Below are 20,722 nucleotides of genomic sequence, written 5' to 3' on the forward strand. Positions count from 1 at the left end.
GATCCATAAATAACATGAACAACAGTGGAGACAGGTTGCAGCCTTGTCTTACCCCTGAAACTACTCTGAAGCATGAACTCAATTTACCGTCAACTCTAACTGCTGCCTGACTATCCATGTAAAGGCCTTTAATTGCTTGCAAAAGATTACCTCCTATTCCATAATCTCGTAGAACAGGCAATAACTTCCTCCTAGGAACCCGGTCATATGCCTTTTCTAGATCTATAAAGCATAGATACAATTCCCTGTTCCACTCATAACACTTCTCCATTATTTGCCGTAAGGTAAGGATCTGGTCCTGACAACCTCTAAGAGGCCTAAACCCATACTGATTTTCATCCAGTTGGTTCTCAACTAATACTCGCACTTTCCTTTCAACAATATCTGAGAAGATTTTAACCACAACGCTGATTAAAAAGATACCTCTGTAGTTGTTACAGTCTTTTCTGTTTCCATGTTTAAAGATTGGTGTGATTACTGCTTTTGTCCAGTCTGAAGGAACCTGTCCCGACTCCCAGGCCATTTAAATTATCCTGTGTAGCCATTTAAGACCTGACATTCCACTGTATTTGATGAGTTCCGACTTAATTTCATCCACCCCAGCTGCTTTATTGCATTGCAATCTATTTACCATTTTTTCCACTTCCTCAAATGTGATCCCATTTCCATCATCATTCCTATCCCATTGTACCTCGAAATCTGAAACATTACTGATCGTATTTTCACCAACATTGAGCAACTCTTCAAAATATTCCCTCCATCTGCCCAAGCAATCCACAGGATTCACCAGCAGTTTTCCTGACCTGTACAAAATACTTGTCATTTCCTTCTTACGTTCCTTTCGAAGTCTGCTAATTACACTCCAGAATAGTTTTCCAGCAGCTTGACCCATAGTCTCCAACCTGTTTCCAAAGTCTTCCCAAGATTTCTTCTTGGATGCTGCAATTATCTGTTTGGCTTTGTTTCTTTCTTCAACATAACTCTCTCTGTCTACCTGAGTTCTAGTGTGTAGCCATTTTTGATACGCCTCCTTTTTCCTTTTACTGGCTGCCTTAACTGTGTCATTCCACCAAGCTGTTTGCTTGATCCTACTTTTACACACTACTGTTCCAAGACATTCTTTAGCCACTTCTAGTACTGTGACCCTGTACCTTGTCCATTCCTTTTCCAATGACTGTAATTGACTACATTCAACTAACTGGTACCTTTCTGAGATCGCTGTTATGTACTTGTGACTGATTTCCTTATCCTGAAGTTTCTCCACTCTTATCCTCCTACATATGGACCTGACCTCCTGCACTTTCGGCCTCACAATCCCAATTTCACTGCAGATTAAATAATGATCAGTGTCATCAAAGAATCCCCTGAATACACGTGTGTCCCTCACAGCCTTCCTGAATTCCTGATCTGTTATTCTATAGTCAATGACAGATCTGATTCCCCTGCCTTCCCAAGTATACCGGTGAATGTTCTTGTTTAAAAAAGGAGTTTGTGATTACTAAGCCCATACTGGCACAGAAATCCAAGAGTTGTTTCCCGTTCCTGTTGGCCTCCATATCCTCTCCAAATTTACCCATAACCTTTTTATAGCCTTCTGTTCGATTTCCAATCCTGGCATTAAAATTACCCATGAGCAGAACACTGTCCTTGTCCTTTACTCTAACAACATCATCACTGAGTGCCTCATAAAAACTATCCATCTTATCTTGATCTGTCCCTTCACAATGCGAATATACTGACACAATCCTAATTTTCTTGCTAGACACTGTCAAATCTATCCACATCAGTCGTTCGTTTACATACCTTACTGCTACTACGCTGGGTTCCATTTCTTTCCTGATGTAAAGCCCCACACCCCATTGTGCTATTCCTGCTTTGACTCCTGACAGGTAGACCTTGTATTCTCCCACTTCCTCTTCTTTCTCACCCCTTACCCGAATGTCACTAACAGCTAAAACGTCCAGCCCCATCTTACTTGCAGCCTCTGCCAGCTCTACCTTCTTCCCAGAGTAGCCCCCATTGATATTAATAGCTCCCCATCTCATTAGCATTTGTTTGCCAAGTAGTATCTTAGGAGTCCCTGATTTGTCAGTTAGAGGTGGGACTCCGTCACCTCCAAAGGTCCGAGGCATTTTGCTCTGATTGTGGCCAGCATCATATTTATAATACCAGGGAAGCAGGTTGCTAGCCTTACTTCCCCCGAGTCCCATTGAGTTTTACCCCTAACGGTTGAGGGACTAACCGGTTATTTGGTAGTCTTTGCCGTATGAGCACAAAGGTGACCACGACTCAGAAAATGTCCGAGATGCCCAGCCTTATTCCAAAGTAACTGGTACCCCGAATAAATACCTAGGTATTACAATTACGAACAACTTAAATTGGAAAGAACACATAGAAAATGTTGTAGGGAAGGCTAACCAAACGCTGCGTTTTATTGGCAGGACACTTAGAAAATGTAACAGACCTACTAAGGAGACTGCCTACACTACGCTTGTCCGTCCTCTTTTAGAATACTGCTACTCGGTGTGGGATCACTACCAGGTAGGACTGACGGAGTACATCGAAAAAGTTCAAAGAAAGGCAGCACGTTTTGTATTATCGCGAAATATGGAAGAGAGTGTCACAGAAATGATACAGGGTTTGGGCTGAAAATCGTTAAAAGAAAGGCGCTTTTCGTTGCGACGGAATCTTCTCACGAAATTCCAATCATCAACTTTCTCCTCCGAATGCGAAAGTATTTTGTTGACACCGACCTACATAGGTAGGAACGATCACCACGATAAAATAAGGGAAATAAGATCTCGTATGGAAAGATATAAGTGCTCATTCTTTCCGCGAGCTATACGAGATTGGAATAATAGAGAATTGTGAAGTTCGTTCGATGAACCCTCTGCCAGGCACCTAAATGTGATTTGCAGAGTATCCATGTAGATGTAGATGTAGATGTAGATGAGCCATCGACAAGTACTGCAGTAGTGGCTATTTTACGTAAACAAACACAGGAAATGGGTCGCTCGGACTAAGCGGGGAGTCGGACCACCCGAGATCGGATTAGCGGAGTTCACTGTACATGACAAAAGAAATGTGCATGTGTAGATGACTTTTCATAAAAGAAGACAGTGCGTACATGCCGAAGTGGAAAGGCGAGAGAAGGAAACAATGAAGTGCAGGTATTCTGTGTTGCGATATTTTACGCTGTGTCCACTGGCGAGTGGGGCGGCGGCGCGGTAGGGGAACCCCCGCACGGGCGCGACCGCGAGTTCCGGGCATTTTTCGCGCCGCCGCGCCGCGCCCCCGCTCCGCTCACAACGCGGCCGCCGCGCGTATATTATCAGCGCCATGTTAAATCTATACCCAGGTTCCTGGATTATTGGGAATTGGCGCTCCCAGAAGGCAATCGTTAATAAACGGCGCAAAAATATGCGGGCGCTCGTCCGGATCGCGTGTTGCACCCCCACCCGCACTTCCACCCATCCCCCTCTCTCTTTTTCATCCCCCCGCCCCCTGACGGTTTTTGCGGCGCTGCGGGGGCGACCGGAACACAAATCCCTGGGCGGGCGCTGCCGCCTCTGCTTCATAACTCGCCGGCCACCGGCCACCGGCCGCACGCGATTGTTTTTGTTTCGCTTTGCCTTATCACCGGCATAGATTGCGTTGTTGTCGATTCTAATTTGCTCGGAACCAATATGTTTAAATTAGGGAAGTGCCAATACCAATATCCGGTATAAAGTATCGACCCATATGTGTTTCCGCCAAGAGTAGTATGGGAGCACGAGGTGTATGACGGTGGTTGCGGGGGTGTGGGGGGAGGGTGGATGGGTAGGCAGTGTGGTGCAGGAGTGGGGGAAGGTGCCAGACAGCGGTACGGGGTCGCTGCGGATGGGCGGTCCTCGTCCACGTCGCAGCGTGCAACATCACGGCGAAACCAATACGCTACCTGCGAAATGAGAATTGATGAATTAAAATTTCCGCGTGCATGCCGGCCTGCGCCGATGCAAAACAAGCGCACAACGGTGTTGCCGCGTAGAGCCGGGCTGTGTCTGGCTTGTCTGCCACCCTCCCGCTGCTCACTCAGTCCGTGTAAACCTCGCAGAACAACGGACAATCCACTCCCCTGACCCGGTGGGCTACTGGGAGGGGGGAATAAAAAAAAAAAAAGGACACACACGCACTGACGCACGCGTATAGAGAGAGACAGAGGTATACAAGTGTTTAGACTTGGCGTTAAATTAAAATGTTCAAATGTTATGCATCGGTTTTATAATAATGTAATTGTATTTGATTAAGGCAGTAAATAAAGCTGTCGGAAAATCTGACAAGAACCTGCCTGCCCCGGCGTTCTGTCTCTCGGCTGAAGCGAATACGTTAATACAATTTTTTAATTAAAGTGAATTAGTTTTCCATTACGTCTGTTACAACGACCTGGCAAAACAGAGCTGCCTTTGATTTAATAAAATATGCATGTCACTTGGAGGCATGAAAGCGGCTGCTCCGTAATTAGCAGTGCCAATTGCATTAGCCAGACACAACGCAAGTTTCATCAGCATCCTTCCAGGGCTAATTACAAACCGTGTTTATACGTCCACCTGGAAAAAAAGAGAGAGACCCACGTCGGGTTGTCAGCGTTATCACTGGAGCCATGTGGATTTCATGACAGATTAAACAGCGTTTACGTAGTTTGAATATATTCGTTGATCGTGATTCGAACGGCTTCCTTCTAAAGAAAATATTTTTTCGACATTTCGAATTTTGTTTCTTGTCTTAGAAGTGACAATTTTGACTGAAATAAAGGAAATGGTATTTCACTGATCGCTGAAGCTTTCCGTGTGGCCTACGTTATTAAAAAGGAAAAGTTTGAGGTATTCTGCACTATTACATATCTTTCCTTTCTGTTGAAGGAGCCTGTCACTTCAAAAGCATGTCACCGTTTTTTCTTCCTTTCATTCGTAGTCTTTTTTGCACTTCCTACCTAACTTTGAACTTCTTTCTTACCTGTTTAAGTGCAACTGTATTTCTACAGCTGATAAGGAAATTATGCACACCATTTCATTTAGACATGAACACCACTGAACTGACAAGTCTTCATCGCTCTGAAATCATTTTACATGTACTAACCACGTCAATTAGAAAACTCAACTAATTTTTTAACTTTAACTTCAGTACCTTCCATCGGGAATAAAATTAATCGAGTCGTGTAGTCTACAAGTCCATTAACATTTCCTCTTACTGAGAGGAATATTTTTTACTCTGAGCTGAAATAAGTAGACATACAAGATTGTGAAAACCCAATATAACTTTTGTTATTTCATTATATTGTTATTATTTATTACGTCTATCACTTTTGCATGGTATTAATAATGATAATTCTTAAGGAACAGTTTACTTGTATGTCAACCATGTTCTGCGAGACCTCAACGATTTATTTCTTATCGTTCCGCTGGGAACGTAACATACATTTTACGTATGAAAAGCGTATGTAGCTTACAGCAGCAAACTCTTATATTTACTAGGAAGAGAAAATTTTAAGATTATCCATCTTAAAATCCAGTTACTGTCTACCAGTTTACTATCTCAGCGTTTGTTGAAAGCCACTTTCTTTGCTAAGGTTCTGCAGGTAGAAAGTTAGATGGGAGAGGTACATTTTTTATTGATTCAGTAAGAACTATTTATTTTGTTTACTTACTGCTAAACCTGCAGTCTTTTTACCTAACGCAGGTTGTGAAATACAGATTGTAACTGTCTCAGTAATTAACGCATTGCATTCATAGAAATTTAACACAGTGTTGAATATGAATTTTTACAGCAATCCCTGTTAACCCACTACCTAACTCTTTGTTATGTAACTTTCAGTCGATTTGGCATGTGCCGTAGTAGTCACCACCCGATACTCACGGAGCTACTGGTGCACCACTGCTCAGAGTAACTACTTAACTATTCAAAAACAACTAAGAATGACCATTCACTACAATTGCACACTACATTACCACAAAATTCTTGTGTCGTATGTTACATTATGCAGCCCATCAGACGTGTTTCAGACAAAAAAACTGAGTATAAAAAGACCACTTAGTCGGCAGGTAAGTTTTCCTAGTACCAATTCGAAAGTCCCACACCCTTAACGTTCCTCCTGAAATAACCCCGGAGAACATGCCGCTGGGCCGGCAGTGGTGGTCGAGCGGTTCTAAGCGCTTTAGTCTGGAACAGCGCGACCGCTACGTCGCAGGTTCGAATCCTGCGTCGGGCATGGATGTCTGTGATGTCCTTAGGCTAATTAGGTTTAAGTAGTTCTAAGTTCTAGGGGACTGATGACGTCAGATGTTAAGTCCCATAGTGCTCAGAGCCATTTGAACCATTTTAAACATGCCACTGGACCCCTAACCCCACTCTAAGATAGATATTCACCAAAAGCTGTCTTTTGTTAGTAGTTCCTTTGTCAGTCATCTTCCATAGTTTCTTAATTGCTAGAAATATGAGAAATGCAGAATGGAGGTCGGGAGTTAATTTCCCGTCGAATGCTACTCAGTATTTCCATTTGCAAACCAGAACGTACTTGCTACAGGAAAGGAGAAATCCTGTTTAAGTTGGTACAATGGATGCGGTTTCATCGGTCATATCTCGCCTCGTAGGCGGATACATCGTACACTGGATGTGCAAGTGTCGTACAGAATTTCGATTTTTTAAAGCGACGCATCTAAGCCCTACATTTACTAATTGTTCTAACCCAAAGGAACAAAACCGAGAAAATAAAGGCAACGGATACGCCAAGTTCCGGCAGGACCACGATGGGATGAACTATTTACATTGAAAGGGTACAGTACCGCCCGACATTGAAAATAGGTACAACATACTTCATTATTCTTGTCAGAACAACACATTTTTTGTAAAAATAACTCAATTTCAATTAATACAGTGAAGCCGGATACCAGTGTGGGAAAGAATGACAATTTATTTATTTAATTTATCACATGTGCACTCCCACAAAGTAAATCCCTACATCCAGTTCGGTGAGATCAGTGAAATGAATGATTGTATGGTCGTCTGCTAACCGCAGATAGTGAATGTGAATATATCATCATCTTTGAGACGATCCTTTGGCCACCTTTGGTGGGACCAAAGAGATGAAATTTACCTGAGCTCTGAGCGCCTGAAATGTGGCTGACCAATACGGTAGCATGGTCTTCCCTCACCTCGACAGAGGTGCGAGATGACCTAGAGAACGGCCATGTTTCAGCACTCTGCCGCTGGATCTTGTGCTGTTAAGACCTTTTTTAGTTGTGCTCCATAACGACAAAAGAGTGGAGACATGGTATGCATGTGGAATATTTAAGAGTAGTTTGAAATAATAATTTCTCTATTTCAGGAACTTTTGTGGGGAGAATTAAGTGTCAGGCAGGTAATATTAATGGGATTGTAGTAATCTTCGGAAGTGACCAACGGTCACAATGAAACCACGTGTAGCAATAAGTTGAAATACTTCTGTGTGCTTAAGTTAAGCTGAATTACTAGCGTGTGTACAATAAGTTGAAATATTTAAGAAATAGCGTGTGTACCATAAGTTGAAATACACTCCTGGAAATTGAAATAAGAACACCGTGAATTCATTGTCCCAGGAAGGGGAAACTTTATTGACACATTCCTGGGGTCAGATACATCACATGATCACACTGACAGAACCACAGGCACATAGACACAGGCAACAGAGCATGCACAAGGCGGCACTAGTACAGTGTATATCCACCTTTCGCAGCAATGCAGGCTGCTATTCTCCCATGGAGACGATCGCAGAGATGCTGGATGTAGTCCTGTGGAACGGCTTGCCATGCCATTTCCACCTGGCGCCTCAGTTGGACCAGCGTTCGTGCTGGACGTGCAGAACGCGTGAGACGACGCTTCATCCAGTCCCAAACATGCTCAATGGGGGACAGATCCGGAGATCTTGCTGGCCAGGGTAGTTGATTTACACCTTCTAGAGCACGTTGGGTGGCACGGGATACATGCGGACGTGCATTGTCCTGTTGGAACAGCAAGTTCCCTTGCCGGTCTAGGAATGGTAGAACGATGGGTTCGATGACGGTTTGGATGTACCGTGCACTATTCGGTGTCCCCTCGACGATCACCAGTGGTGTACGGCCAGTGTAGGAGATCGCTCCCCACACCATGATGCCGGGTGTTGGCCCTGTGTGCCTCGGTCGTATGCAGTCCTGATTGTGGCGCTCACCTGCACGGCGCCAAACACGCATACGACCATCATTGGCACCAAGGCAGAAGCGACTCTCATCGCTGAAGACGACACGTCTCCATTCGTCCCTCCATTCACGCCTGTCGCGACACCACTGGAGGCGGGCTGCACGATGTTGGGGCGTGAGCGGAAGACGGCCTAACGGTGTGCGGGACCGTAGCCCAGCTTCATGGAGACGGTTGCGAATGGTCCTCGCCGATACCCCAGGAGTAACAGTGTCCCTAATTTGCTGGGAAGTGGCGGTGCGGTCCCCTACGGCACTGCGTAGGATCCTACGGTCTTGGCGTGCATCCGTGCGTCGCTGCGGTCCGGTCCCAGGTCGACGGGCACGTGCACCTTCCGCCGACCACTGGCGACAACATCGATGTACTGTGGAGACCTCACGCCCCATGTGTTGAGCAATTCGGCGGTACGTCCACCCGGCCTCCCGCATGCCCACTATACGCCCTCGCTCAAAGTCCGTCAACTGCACATACGGTTCACGTCCACGCTGTCGCGGCATGCTACCAGGGTTAAAGACTGCGATGGAGCTCCGTATGCCACGGCAAACTGGCTGACACTGACGGCGGCGGTGCACAAATGCTGCGCAGCTAGCGCCATTCGACGGCCAACACCGCGGTTCCTGGTGTGTCCGCTGTGCCGTGCGTGTGATCATTGCTTGTACAGCCCTCTCGCAGTGTCCGGAGCAAGTATGGTGGGTCTGACACACCGGTGTCAATGTGTTCTTTTTTCCATTTCCAGGAGTGTATTTAAGAAATGGCGTGTGCAGGACTTGAAATTAGAGACGAGTACTTCCACGTGGTGAGTACTGTGTGAGTCTCAAACTGTGTATGAGACAAAAGATAAAGAGAAGTACTCGTCCATGGTATCAGTTGAGGACTCGCGTGTGTGATGAATACGTTCTTAATATTACTTTGCGTGATATAATTCCGTGTGGCGCTAGATTCAAAACTCTGAGAGAGAAGCAAGGTGAGTCGGCCGTCTATCCAGCAACGCCACTTGGCTTGCATTGCTCAGGAAGACGTGCAAATATCTCCAGAGTTCATAGTAGGAAAGTAGAATTACAAAGTGGGGGAGTGTCGTGTGAAACTTGGATAAATACTAATTGAAGTGGGAAAGCTGAAAGTGATAATGTTGTGACTATTTAGTTCAAAATGGTTCAAATGGCTCTGAGCACTATGGGACTCAACTGCTGAGGTCATTAGTCCCCTAGAACTTAGAACTAGTTAAACCTAACTAACCTAAGGACATCACAAACATCCATGCCCGAGGCAGGATTCGAACCTGCGACCGTAGCGGTCTTGCGGTTCCAGACTGCAGCGCCTTTAACCGCACGGCCACTTCGGACTATTTAGTGTTTTGTATTTCATGTCGTAGTGTGGTGTATGTCATGTAATTTGGGTATGTGTGGTTTGCATGGGAGAGTAGCAAGGTAGTTTCACATGATTAGTGGGTTATGCTTGTTCCTTCTGTACTGCTCGGTCTGGAGGATAGTTTCGTGATGATGATTGTGAGAGTCGAAGTGTGAGAAATAATAAAAGATCCACCATCCTATCCAGAAAGTGCACTGTAGCGTTAAATAATTACGAGACCATAATATAGAGATTCACCAATGTAAAGCCATGCCCACTGGGCGGAATTTCTCATGTGTTAATGTTGTAGGTTATAGAATTTGTGTGTTTAGGTTAGAGAATTTATCGGAATAAATAAGATAGTGAAAAGAAAAAGATTGGTGGACTTTTCCTTCAAATTGTATGTTGTCATAATGTCCCGAATTTATAATGTGTGCGCCATTCATATTCAGTGCGGTGGCCACGTGTTGACAAAAGCCGTTAAATAAAAAAAAAAAGAAAGAAAATGTGGTATTGCCAGTGCGTAGTGTACAGTCAGAGTTCTGTAAATTACTGATAGTCAGATGCGTGTTTCCGTTGCGTATTATTCATACAAGAGGATAATTTGTAACTTAATTGTGAGTACGAGAGTTCATGTTACTCGATAAATAAGAATGAATCCACTCGCTTGGCAGACCACTCATCTTGCAGGCCTGACTGCTTGATGCCACAGTATGAGCAAGGCATGTGGGTGCCTCTCAACATGAACTCGCTTTGATAGCTTCTGAGATGGTTACTAAAACTCTCTAAGTACAAGGAAACGAAACAGTCTTATACGAAAAAGTGGCAGCATTCAGGAAACTGATCATTTATCACAAATCTTTGTAATGGAATGGAAACAGGAAAGGACATAGGCTACCTTATTCTACTTTAGTCTACACAAAGGAGGGAAAGACTACGTTAACTTAGCATTGGAATTCAGTACCAATAGCCTCTTCAAGCGCTTAGGAGAGTGATCTACATTAGAATGAATCTACGATTATGCACTCACATGGGGATTCCAGAGAGATAGAACTTAACAAGAGAGGATGGCTCACAAGGGCAAACATCAGTAAATTCCGCATAGCTGATTACTGTCGGAGTTGAAATGGCCACTGACCATGTAAGGTCGGATACCGTGGTTATAGAGTCGCAAAATTCGCTCAGCACTGAATTCAGAGCGAACAGAATTGATACTATAGCCTTGTCGCTGCGTCTAGTTTCCAAGCAAACAAGTGATTTATTATAAGGCCACGGACCAATCAACCCATGATTCTAAATTCTATACGAAAGAATTAAACTTCACACGCAAAGGTAAAGACAAATAAAATGAATCAGTCTGTACCCCTGAGGGTGTTGATTCCATCGCGTCTGAACGGGAACTAACTTGTAAACTCTCAGCCTAAATTTAATACCTGACACCACATTCCATCAGGAAGTTGTGAACTCACCGGCATGTTCGAGAGTCGGTCGCGAAAAAATTTCACAAAACCTCATCCGGACGCAGTGTCCTGAATCAGTTCTTGATGAAGGGACAACAACTGGCCAACGGCGTTTGATAAAAAGCGTGGCCCGCTGAGGCAACCAGAGGGCTGGAAAAAACGCGGACGGACGTTACCCCTAGGTTTTTTCCGAACGGAGAGAAGTTCCATAAGGTTCTATGAGGATCTGTGCAGCATTATAAATTGCCAGTAAAAGTACTCGCTTTTGAAAACGGTGGGAATGCTGGCTTCTACCGTTGAGACTTGTTCCCTTCAGACGCGCATATAGAAAGCCAACGAAGTTTCCTCTGGAGAAAATGAACAAAACAACTTCCACTAACTTGAAGCTATTTTGCTCTATTTCCATGACAAAATAAAATGTTAATATAACAAAATCCAATAACCAGCAGAAAATCCTCCTCCAAACAGGCACGAGACAGAGAAAAACGTACCTTTCAGAAATATTGAATAGCAGTACAAAGTGAGGAAACAGAAAATTTTGAAAGGATTTCGACAACTATAGCCTCCTTTCAAGTCAACCTCTTAACCTTGTCTTACCTTCTAATGACTTTTTTTCTTCTTCTGCAGTGGTCGTTAAAATTGGCTGGTCTCTCATTCCTAATAAACTGCTTTACTTTTACTGACTTGACGTTCTTGCTGGAGAAGTTCAGTGTTTTGGTAACCACATAATTTAGATAATTTAGCTTTGGATTTGTTGCAAAGTATCAAGCAGATCCCGCATTTTCTCAATATTCATTATGACATACACATCATCTTAGGCCCATTCCCTGTCTAAATTCTGGACCTTAATCATATCGAAAAGTAGCATGTTCAGGCATGAGTATCAATCCCCAGTTGCAAATAACTGTCTAATCTTGCCAATCCTTCAAAATACAATTGATATTGTTATTTTCCTGCCAAAAAAGGTATCGTCATTTTGAAAGGTTTATATAATTTAGTTACAGACTTTTACAGGCGTTTGGGAAAAATCTGTACACGGGCCGTAATGTGTTTCCAATGTCCCAGTCACGTTGCCCATCTCCAGCAGTCTATTTATTTAGTTGTTTCTTAGTATCATTCCAGAAACAAAAAACCAATAGTCCCAAATTCCCAGTTCCGATCGACGTTTTGTAAGGCAGATGCTCAGATTGGTAATCCCCGTCCAAATATTTCCAGTTGAGCTGCTCTCCGCCACTCTCCCAGTTCCAAGCTCTTCAATGGAGCAGATCTAAGGCAGGCTCTTCTTCTCGTTGGAGTAGTGTCCCAAAGTATGAGGGCTTTTTTCTCTGAGGTCTGTCCGGTTGCGAAATTAAAGCCTCAGCAAAAATCCGATGGAGCTTTGAGCAGACGTGTTACACAGTGACTCCAGTATGCTTGTCGATAGCGTCACACGGCACTCTTCAGTTCTGAGGTTCACGGTGAGCACATAAACAACAGAGCGTCCCTCCAAGTGTGGATTGCGAGCTGCCATTCGATTTTTTCATACTGAGGGATTCCGCCTGATTTCATGCATTCCACTTAACATAACTGTCATGCAGTGCAGCAAACTGTGGCGATGGTGCATGCAGTTCGAAGCGGGACGTACTGACGTTCATTACACCGGTGTTCAGGAGGGAAGCTAATGTCAACCAATGATCTTGTTCAATGAGCGCATCAGGTGATTGGAGAAAATCGTCTACAAAGGCAATTCAGAAAAAGTTAAGAGAACTGTTATCATCAGGCGTTGTCCTTCATGACAATGCTCGGCCGCACACAGCGGCTGAAATGAAGTCGCTCCTGGGAAGTTTTTGATCACCCACTAAACAGCCCAGACTTGGGTGCCTCCGACTTTCATCTCTTTGCTAACATTAACTTCTGGCTATGAGGACAGCATTTTAGCACAGAAACAATTGGCTGCAGACCAGTGTAGGGAATTGGCGGACAACACAGGTGCTTGCCTTCTGTGACGAGAGAATTTAAAAGCTGGAACTGCACTACGACAAATGTCTAATTCGGAATGTGACTATTTACTTGTAGAGAAATAGCTGGAAGCTGCTGCAAATAAAATATTTTTGATTTTCACTGTCATGTTTCACCTTGTGAGGAAAAAAAAATTGCCGTCGTAGGAAAAGCAGATATTGGAGCCAATATTGGAAAGGCCTATGGTGAGTTACATTACAAAACAGGGGGAGCATGTCATCAGGTTAGTTTCACCCATTTATAAAGCCGTTTACATATTCCAGGACTTATAACTTCCCAAGCAAAATTTAAGTAGCTCCATAACCAGTTCTTATCGAAGTTTTCAGGAGGTTTGCCTTGGTTGTAAGACTTATCTCTGAATACTCTAAACTGATGATCCCACTGGATCCCTCCATCCATTATACGTTGGCTGAAAAGAAACGTGTTCTATAAAGGAACGGACCTCAAGCAATCCGTCCTATCCCTTGATGTGTTTGGGCGACCGCTACGTTCGCAGGTTCGAATCCTGCCTCGGGCATGGATGTGTGTGATGTCCTTAGGTTAGTTAGGTTTAAGTAGTTCTAAGTTCTAGGGGACTGATGACCTCAGAAGTTAAGTCCCATAGTGCTCAGAGCCATTTGAACCATTTTGAACCTTGATGTGTTTTCATATTGTCTGGAACACATTAGCCCAGACACAAATTCAAAACAACTCCTGTATTTTGCGATAGTTTTCCTTGGCTGTAAGACAAATGTTAGAACAGGAACTTTCCTCCCACATATTTCAATCTAGTTCAAAGTTCAGTGGAATTTGGATGAAGAGAAACAAAATTTCTATAGCGAAACTCCCTACTGTTCCAGCAAGTGAAAAATGCACAAAAAAGGGAACGCATGGAGAAATGAACAAGCTCGTAGTACTGCCACAACAAAATATGAAATATTTCCAACTTCCTATTTCCAGTTTGAGGTTCTCAGAATTGCCTAGCTTTTTATGCTGGGACCAGTAGTACTCTCCTACACAATGTCAAACTTAACTTTCTTGGCCTCATTTTCATTTCACTGCATTTGGCTGTAACTTTTTGAGTTACAAGAACCGACCGTGTCCATGAATGTTGATAGTGAATTGTGAAATGAATAAAACACAGTACTGGCGGATAGTGACCACACACACGTTCTCCAGCATCGCACAGTCGACGGAGGCATTAGCGTGCTATGCACAGACAACAGTGTGTGCCTAGCTGCCTGATCAGATAAATACCAAAGGCACTTACGAGCTTACTGACGGTTTTATGTTGCGCAGTGGGTGTCGGCACTGCTCGGCCTAATTATTTATTGATTTGAGTCTTCCTGGTGTCGGCGGGGTCGGTCGGACACCGTCGCTTTAAAGCCCACATGTATTACATACGTACTAACGTTCCTCAGACACTTATTAAGGTGACAGAAACACTACCGGAAAAGTAAGACACGTAAATAAGTTAAATGACTGGAAAATATGTGAAACGACTGACTAAAATCCTTTCGGATAATTATGTAGGCTAAACCTGAAATTAAAGTTCACACCTAATAACTTATATAAGTTAATGTTGTTGCACATGTGATAACGGTGCCCTCATCTGGATTTGTGAATTCAAATGAAAACAAAATCACTAAACAATAATGAATTATGTAGTATGTGCAATGCAAGGAGATCCTCGACCACAGAAACACGTATTAGCGATGCTCGTTTAACAGCACAGTAACTCCTGAAAATCAACAGAAACATTCAAAGCCGGAACGTGCACATCCCTACTACCACTCTTGAAATAAACTTAGGATCAATTTTCTCAATAATGACCACAAAAATATTCAACAAGTTCAACACACATGAATATAAATAATAACTGCAGCGAAATATCACAGGTCACAGTTATCTCAAATGCAGTTAACCAAATTACAGTTCTGTCAGATGTGCATAAATCAGTCACCAAAAACCGCAGTCAAACGTCCTACGTCCTGTGAAAAGTTAAAGGCCGTAACCGCCGCTCACGAAAATCCCGGATTTTTGATATGTGTAATTGTACTTGCGTACAACCTGCGTGTGTTTTGATAAATATTATTATTTCACTGCCAAAGATTTTATTTTGTTTTCGAAATGTTGACCATCCATCTCCGACTTGTTGCACCCACGTCTTTGGTTGTGCTTAATCTTTGTCTTGTTCCATTTCTGTCTTTAGAATGTTTACATTCGTATTCCGAACATTGTGAACTTACGTATTCGTATTACGAAAATATGTAGTTTAAGTGATATAACACATTATCGGTGTCGTCAAAACACAGCATTTTCAGTACGATGTGACATTGGAGGATAACCTTGCTACCACAGGTATGTTCGAGATCAAATGTAATGAAAAGCAGGATCAGTCGGTAAATAGTCTGAATTTCCTGCTTCATGAGTTTTGTGCTGTTATATAACAATTTAACTGTGGCAATTAATCAAGAGTTTTGTAGAAAAATCTAATCTTGGAAATCACATTGACAAAAATAATAGCTCGTTTTTTGTACTACAAGAAACAAATTCTCATTGGAGCCTAGAAGGAACTGTTAACTGCCTGTTTAGTAAGCTGCCAGGACTTTATGCTGTTACAGGAACGTAGTACAGGTTACGTTTACATGAAAATAGCATCTGGAATTAATTTAAGAGTCGAAGTCATGTTTCAGGCATCAGTTTTGACAGATATGGCAACCATCGTTTCTTCCCTATACGAAATTGTGTTATTATTGCACTGTTATGTTTAACATTATTAGCAGATGACAGCAAACGTCTGTTACTGCAAGATAAACTTAATATCCTTGCTTGGAGTGGCTATTGTGTTTGGCTGGCTTGAAGGCATAGCAATCCTTGTTTCTTACCTATATGAACGTGTATTATTACGGTTCTGCTTGCTAGCCCATCGGAAAGTCATTTACTCGTTTCCGCTGTGTGACAACACAAGATGACGGATTGTACTGATACACAAACATGTACCCTAGCATGGGGTCACTTAAATGTTTCGCTGACTTAGATATTGGTTTTAGAGTCGAATTTAGGTGTAGGAATAACATTGTTTACTTAGCTAAATCTCACCTACCATTGCGCTTCAAGTTTTACCCTACAGCAGCAGTAAAGACGATGAGTGTTTTGCAAAGCCATATGAATGTCATATTACTCTGATTGAATGTACAGCAAGACAGCACTTGTCGCAGCAAGCAAAACGTTCAGTGTTGTCGATGCTTAATAGGCTTGTGTGTCATATGCCGACTGGTTGTCACAGCTAGACAAGATTTATCGCACCAAGCTAGACACCCAGTCAGTGAGTTCAGTCTTGTCTTTGCCTGGCTGCCTCATGACCATCGAAAATTTTCATGGAACAATTTAAATGTGGAATATAATTTATCTGAGGCATTGTTCGAAATTTGCACATGCGCAAGTGCTACCTTAAGTAGTTTTCAGATAAATACTCTTGAATATGGCGCAAAAAAAGTCAGGCCTTCGGATATTGTTGAGCACCCTGTAAAATCCTTTCAAACACCGTGAGTACCATGACTTACATAATTTTTTGGTGGGACACCGCACAATAAAGATTCATAGCATTCGGATACTTCTGAGCACAACTACACCATCCACCAACTTACAACTTTTAAATTTACCAGCATCCGCCATTTTTAATTTTTAAATATCCCTACCACAAGCCATATTCAAATTTCAGATTTCCCGCCATCCACGATCTTTAACCTTTTAAATTTTCCGCAATCAGTCATCATCATATTTTAAATTTATCGCTTTCATTAACTTTTAAATTTCCCACAATCTACCATCTTGATGGTGTCATACATTCTCGGTATTTGATGATGACATGTTCACATATCAAGGTTATTGGCGACATCATTGCACCTGGTATGTAGGCCTACTACAATAACATCTTTCGAAGTCAATTAAGTGTACAGTGTCACAGCCCAAAAATGTAAGTTATTCGAACATTTGATACGCTGGAAGAAGCTCAAATTTCACAATTAGATATAAGTTTTGCGTTTGTTTCCCACTCTGCATTATCTACAATTTCCATTTCAGAATTGAAAAACCGCTTAAGGACAGCACCCTCCAGATCAGTAGCTCAGAATAAGAATTTACACTACTGGCTATTAAAATTGCTGCACCACGAAGAAATGCAGATGATAAACGGGTATTCATTGGACAAATATATTATAATAGAACTGGCATGTGATTACATTTCCACGCAGTTTGGGTGCATAGATCCTGAGGAATCAGTACCCAGAACAATCACCTCTGGCCTTAATAACGGCCTTGATACGACTGGGCATTGAGTCAAAACAGAGCTTGGATGGCGTGTACAGGTACAGCTGCCCATGCAGCTTCAACACGATACCACAGTTCAAGAGTAGTGACTGGTGTATTGTGACGAGCCAGTTGCTCGGCCACCATTGACCAGACGTTTTCAGTTGGTGAGAGATCTGGAGAATGTGCAGCCCAGGGCAGCAGTCGAACATTTTCTGTATCCATAAAGGCCCGTACAGGACATGCGGTCGTGCATTATCCTGCTGAAATGTAGGGTTTCGCAGGGATCAAATGAAGGGTAGAGCCACGGGTCGTAACACATCTGAAATGTAACGTCCACTGTTCAAAGTGCTGTCAGTGCGAACACGAGGTGACCCAGACGTGTAATCAATGGCACCCCATACCATCACGTCAGGTGATACGCCAGTATGGCGATGACGAATACACGCTTCCAATGTGCGTTCACCGCGATGTCACCCAACACGGATGCGACCATCATGATGCTGTAAACAGAACCGGGATTCATCCGAAAAAATGACGTTTTGCCTTTCGTGCACCCAGGTTCGTCGTTGAATGCACCATCGCAGGCGCTCCTGTCTGTGATGCAGCGTCAAGGGTAACTGCAGCCATGGTCTCGGAGCTGATGCTGCTGCATATGTCGTCGAACTGTTCGTGCAGACGATTGTTGTCTTGCAGACGTCCCCATCTGTTGAGTCAGGGATCGAGTCGTGGCTGCACGATCCGTTACAGCCATGCGGATAAGATGCCTGTCACCTCGACTGCTAGTGATACGAGGCCGTTGGGATCCAGCACGGCGTTCCGTATTACCCTCCTGAACCCACCGGTTCCATTATCTACTAACAGTCATTGGACCTCGACCAAAGCAAGCACCAATGCTGCAATACGATAAACCCAATCGCGATAGGCTACAATGCGACTTTTATCAAAGTCGGAAACGTGATGGTACACATTTCTCCTCCTTACACGAGGCATCACAACAACGTTTCACCAGGCAACGCCGGTCAACTGCTTTTTGTGTATGAGGAATCGGTTGGAAACTTTCGTCATGCCAGCACATTGTAGGTGTCGCCAACCTTGTGTGAATGGTCTGAAAAGCTAATCATTTGCATATCATAGCATCTACATCCAGTCAGTTAAATATCGCGTCTGTAGCACGTTATCTTCGTGGTGTAGCAATTTTAATGGCCAGTAGTGTACCACTGCCTTATGCAATGTCTCAGGATCCAGGAAATTGAAAAATATCTTAGACAAATACGAATCCAAATTTGGATTTGTGTACACCAACTTAAGAGAAACCGAAGGTCACAGAACTGTTAAGCATACGCTAGAAACCAAAATTAAGACAAGAAAGCCAATAATAGGCATGACCTTTGATGGTCATAGAACTATAGTCAATACTGTCAATGACCTCACTTTCAGACACTCTCTTCTGACAAATAAATGTAAGAACGAAAAGAACACATTTAATATTTGTCTTTTTTTTTTTTTTTTTTTTTTGTCATCAGTCTACTGACTGGTTTGTTCCGGCCCGCCACGAATTCCTTTTCTGTGCTAACCTCTTCATCTCAGAGTAGCACTTGCAACCTACGTCCTCTATTATTTGCTTGACGTATTCCAATCTCTGTCTTCCTCTACAGTTTTTGCCCTCTACAGCTCCCTCTAGTACCATTGAAGTCATTCCCTCATGTCTTAGCAGATGTCCTATCATCCTGTCCCTTCTCCTTATCAGTGTTTTCCACATATTCCTTTCCTCTCCGATTCTGCGTAGAACCTCTTCATTCCTTACCTTATCAGTCCACCTAATTTTCAACATTCGTCTATAGCACCACATCTCAAATGCTTCGATTCTCTTCTGTTCCGGTTTTCCCACAGTCCACGTTTGACTACCATACAATGCTGTACTCCAGACGTACATCCTCAGAAATTTCTTCCTCAAATTAAGGCCGGTATTTGATATTAGTAGACTTCTCTTGGCCAGAAATGCCTTTTTTGCCATAGCGAGTCTGCTTTTGATGTCCTCCTTGCTCCGTCCGTCATTGGTTATTTTACTGCCTAGGTAGCAGAATTCCTTAACTTCATTGACTTTGTGACCATCAATCCAGATGTTAAGTTTCTCGCGGTTCTCATTTCTACTACTTCTCATTACCTTCGTCTTTCTCCGATTTACTCTCAAACCATACTGTGTACTCATTAGACTGTTCATTCCGATCAGCAGATCATTTAATTCTTCTTCACTTTCACTCAGGATAGCAATGTCATCAAGCGAATCGTATCATTGAAATCCTTTCATCTTGTATTTTAATTCCACTCCTGAACCTTTCTTTTATTTCCATCATTGCTTCCTCGATGTACAGATTGAAGAGTAGGGGCGAAAGGCTACAGCCTTGTCTTACACCCTTCTTAATACGAGCACTTCGTTCTTGATCGTCCACTCTTATTATTCCCTCTTGGTTGTTGTACATATTGTATATGACCCGTTTCTCCCTATAGCTTACCCCTACTTTTTTCAGAATCTCGAAACGCTTGCACCATTTTATATTGTCGAACGCCTTTTCCAGGTCGACAAATCCTATGAAAGTGTCTTGATTTTTCTTTAGCCTTGCTTCCCTTATTAGCCGTAACGTCTGAATTGCCTCTCTCGTCCCTTTACTTTTCCTAAAGCCAAACTGATCGTCACCTAGCGCATTCTCAATTTTATTTTCCATTCTTCTGTATGTTATTCTTGTAAGCAGCTTCGATGCATGAGCTGTTAAGCTGATTGTGCGATAATTCTCGCACTTGTCAGCTCTTTCCGTCTTCGGAATTGTGTGGATGATGCTCTTCCGAAAGTCAGATGGTATATCGCCAGACTCAAATATTCTACACACCAACGTGAGTAGTCGTTTTGTTGCCACTTCCCCCAATGATTTTAGAAGTTCTGATGGAATGTTATCTATCCCTTCTGCCTTATTTGACCGTAAGTCCTCCAAAGCTCTTTTAAATTCCGATTCTAATACTGGATCCCCTATCTCTTCTAAATCGACTCCTGTTTCTTCTTCTATCACATCAGACAAATCTTCACCCTCATAGAGGCTTTCAATGTATTCTTTCCACCTATCTGCTCTCTCCTCTGCATTTAACAGTGGAATTCCCGTTGCACTCTTAACGTTACCACCGTTGCTTTTAATGTCACCAAAGGTTGTTTTGACTTTCCTGTATGCTGAGTCTGTGCTTCCGACAATCATATCTTTTTCGATGTCTTCACATTTTTCCTGCAGCCATTTCGTCTTAGCTTCCCTGCACTTCCTATTTATTTCATTCCTCAGCGACTTGTATTTCTGTATTCCTGATTTTCCCGGAACATGTTTGCACTTCCTTCTTTC

This window comes from Schistocerca nitens, chromosome 5 (assembly GCF_023898315.1).
Source record: "Schistocerca nitens isolate TAMUIC-IGC-003100 chromosome 5, iqSchNite1.1, whole genome shotgun sequence".
Lineage (NCBI taxonomy): Eukaryota > Metazoa > Arthropoda > Insecta > Orthoptera > Acrididae > Schistocerca > Schistocerca nitens.